The sequence below is a fragment of the Elephantulus edwardii genome, unplaced genomic scaffold (assembly GCF_000299155.1).
Source record: "Elephantulus edwardii isolate Elephantulus edwardi_28Jun2011 unplaced genomic scaffold, EleEdw1.0 scaffold00029, whole genome shotgun sequence".
NCBI lineage: Eukaryota > Metazoa > Chordata > Mammalia > Macroscelidea > Macroscelididae > Elephantulus > Elephantulus edwardii.
The window spans coordinates 7,553,045-7,557,071 of record NW_006399779.1 but is presented as its reverse complement, the minus strand read 5'-3'; positions in this window follow the sequence as shown (position 1 = coordinate 7,557,071).

Here is a 4,027-nt window from a genome sequence, read left to right as displayed (position 1 = left end):
CTATGAGATGGATTGATTCAGTGACTGGGGTAATCGGGATGGGTGTGTCACAGGCAGTGCGGTTGGTGCAGGATAGAGTAGGGTTTAGGGCTGTTGTGCATAGGGTCGCTATGAGTCGCAAATGACTCGACGGCACATAACAACAACAACATCATTAAATACCAATTTCAGGGGACTTATGTGCTGTTTTCTAGAACATAACTGACCAACTGGCCAGTTACTGTAAATAACTTTGGTTTATGTATCATTCATATAGGGAAGGTGGTGAGCTATTTTATCCTCAATGTCCATAGAACATAAGTCCTAAAGGTAGAATCATATCTGTTGTTGGGTGTCATCTAGTTGAGTACAACTTATAGTCATCCTGTTATTAGAAAAAAAGAGTTCAGGGCAAGAGAGAGAAAGAAAGAAGCTGATTCCAAGAAATGTGTAGGCTTTTATTGCGTGGTCTGAAAGGGTTGCCCAGTGACTGCAACCGAGAACGTCAAAATGGTGCTAGGACAGTCAAGGATGGTTTCTTTTTATAGGGGTTTTAGGGAGGACCAGGGAAGGTATTTTGCTTGGAATTTGGGGTTAATTAATTTGGGTATGGGCTTTTATGATTAGGCCTAAAGCCTTATCTGTATCCTTCCTCTGGTCTAGTTTCTAGTATGGTCACCTTTGGCATTATCAAGTTTCTTCAAGGAGTGATCAGGCCTGGGGTCAACTGCTACGTTCTTCTTCCACCTTTGAACAACACATCAGTGCTACACTATGTCATCCTCTTCATCTCTGACACACTTAAACCCATTGCTACAGTCATTGCAGTCAATATGGATTGAAGCGCAATATCAAGAAAATGAAGATTCTCACCACTGGGCTGATGGCTGCATAGTGATTGATGATAAAGAGACTGAGATTGTAAACAGCTTTAATTTGCTTGGCTCTACAATCAAACTCTTGGCATCAGCAATCAGGAAATTAAAAGACGTGTTGGGAAAGTCAGCTGTCAGAGACCTCTTCAAAGTACTGAAGAGTAATGGTGTCAGTCTGGAGAGTAAGGTGTGTCTGATACAGGCCATGGTCTTTGCAATCAATTACTATGCATCAGAGAGCTGGACAAATGACTAGGGATGATATAAGGAGAATTGATGCCTTTGAGCTGTGGTATTGGAGAAGAGTATTGAATATACCATGTACTGCTAAGAGAAAGAACACGTTCATCCTGGAGAGGGTTAAACCAGGCTGCTCCTTGGAGGTAAGGATTCTGAAGCTACATCTGACATACTTTTGACATGTTGCAAGGAGGGACCAGTTCTTGGAGAGGGATGTCAAGCTTCGGAGGGTGGAGGGACAACATAGGAGAGGAAGATCTTTGATGAGATGGATTGATTCAGTGACTGAGGTAATGGAGGTAGCTGTTTCAGAGACAGTAAGATTGGCACAGGATAGAGCATGGTTTATGGTTGTTGTATCCAGGGTCTCTATGAGTCTCAGGGTACTCTACGGCACAAAACATGACCACCACCAGTCACTGTATCAATCCACCTCATTGAGAGTCGTCTTCTCTTTGGCTGACCCTCTATCTTTCCAAGCATGAAATCTTTCTCCAAGTAATAGCCTCTCTTAACAACAGACCCAAAATATGAGAGACAGTTTCATCATCCTTGCCTCTAAGGAATATTCTCGCTATATTTTTCCCAAGACCTACTTCTTTGGGTGTGGGTTTGGTTTTAGGGGTTTTTTTTGTGGTTTTTTTTGGTTTGGGGTGTGTGTGTGTGTGTGTGTGTGTGTGTGTGTGTGTGTGTGTTAGCAATTCATGGGATATTCAGTACTCTTCTCCAACATCACAGCTCAAAGACATCAGTTCTTGGTCTATTGTCTTCGTTATTCATTGTCCAGCTCTCAGATGTCTAGCATGTCATTGAAAAGACCTTGGCCTGAATGAGGCACCCTTTTGTCTTAAAACTGACATAATTGCTCCTGAGTAATTTGGAGAGGTCGTTGGTAACAGGATTTTCCAAACGCTGCCCTGGATGTGCTCACTGAGTTGTGCCAAGAAATCTGGAGGACAGCCAGCTGGCCAACTGACTGGAAGAGATCAATATTTGTTCCTATTCCAAAGAAAGGTGACCCAACAGAGTGTGGAAATTATCAAACAATATCATTTATATCATATGCAAGCAAGATTCTGCTGAAAATTATCCAAAAATGTTTGGAGCAATATGTCAGCAGAGAACTGTCAGACATGCAGGCTGGGTTTAGAAGTGGTTGTGGTACTAGGGATGTTGTTCCTGATGTTAGATAGATCTTGGCTGAAAGCAGAGGATACCAGAAGAATGTCTGTCTGTGTTTCATTGACTATGCAAAGGCATTTGACTGTGTGGATCATAACAAACTGTGGCTGACTCTGAGAAGAATGGGAATCCCAGAACATTTGATTGTGCTAATGCGAAACCTATACTTGGACCAAGAGGTGGTAGTCAGAACAGAGCAAGGAGATACTACATGGTTCAAAATCAAGAAAGGGTTCCATCAGGGATGTATTTTGTCTCCATACCTTTTTAATCTATATGCAGAACAGATCATCTGAGATGCTGGTCTGTATGAGGAGGAATGTGGCATCAGGATTGGTTGAAGAATTATCAACAACCTGTATTATGCAGATGACACAACCCTGCTTGCTGAAACTGAGGAGGACCTGAAGCTCTTGCTGCAGAATGTCAAGGACTGCAGCCTTCAATATGGATTGAAGCTCAACATCAAGAAAACAAAAATTCTCACCATTGGGCCAATTGGCAGCATCAGTATGGATGGTGAAGAGATTGAGATACTTAACAGTTTTAGTTTACTTGGTTCCACAGTCAACCCTCTTGGTACCAGCAGCCAGGAAATCAAGAGATGAATTGCATTGGGAAAGTCAGCTGTGAAGGACCTCTCAAGAGTACTCAAGAGCAACAACATCAGGCTGGAGACTAAGGTGCGCCTGATCCAGACTATAGTCTTCGCAATTACGTGCTATGCATCTGGGAGTTGGACAGTGAATAGGGATGATAGAAAGAGAATTGATACCTTTGAGCTGTGGTACTGGAGAAGAGTGTTGAATATACCATGGACTGCTAGGAGAACAAACAGGTTTGTCCTGAAGAGGGTGAAGCCAGAATGCTCCTTGGAGCCAAGGATTCTGAAGCTTCATCTGATATACTTTGGGCATTTTGCAAGGAGCGACTGGTCCTTGGAAGAGACATCATGTTTGGGAGAGTTGAGGGGCGGTGCAGGAGAGGAAGACCTTCGATGAGATGGATCGATTCTGTGAGTGGAGAGGTGGAAATGAGTGTGTTTGAGACGGCGAGATTGGCACAGGATAGAGCTACATTTAGGGCTCTTGTACATAGGGTTGCTATGAGTTGCAAGCGACTCAAGGGCACACAACAACAGCAACAACAACAATGGGAATAATGCATTTTTTAATCTACCAACTGCTGATACTGAGGGTGTTGATTGTGAATCCAAGTAAAATGAAATACTTGACAATTTCAAACTTTTCTGCATCTATCATGATGTTGCGTATTGGTCGAGGGGTAAGAATTTTTGTCTTCTTGATATTGAGATGTAATCCATCAAAGGCTGTAGTCTTTGATCCTCTGCAGTAAGTGTTTCAAGTCCTCTTCATTTTCAGCAAGCAAAAAGTTGTGTCATCTGAGTAATGCATGTTGTTGAAGAGTCTTCCCCCAATCCTGATGCCACATTCTTCTTCACAGAATCCATCTTTTCAAAATTATTTGCTCACCATACAGATTGAATAGGTATGGAGAAAGGATACAACCTGTACACTCAAGTATATTCTAATGTGTAATAATAATACTACTAATAATAATAGTAGCAACAACATTAACTGTAGTAAGAGAGTTGAGTCAGAACCAACTCACAGCTGACCCTCCAGTGGATTTTCAGAGGCAGTATACTGTGTGGGAGGAGATTGCCCATCTTTTTCCTGTGGAGCAACTGGTAGATTCAAACTGTGTGCCTTTGGGTTGGCAGCATAGCT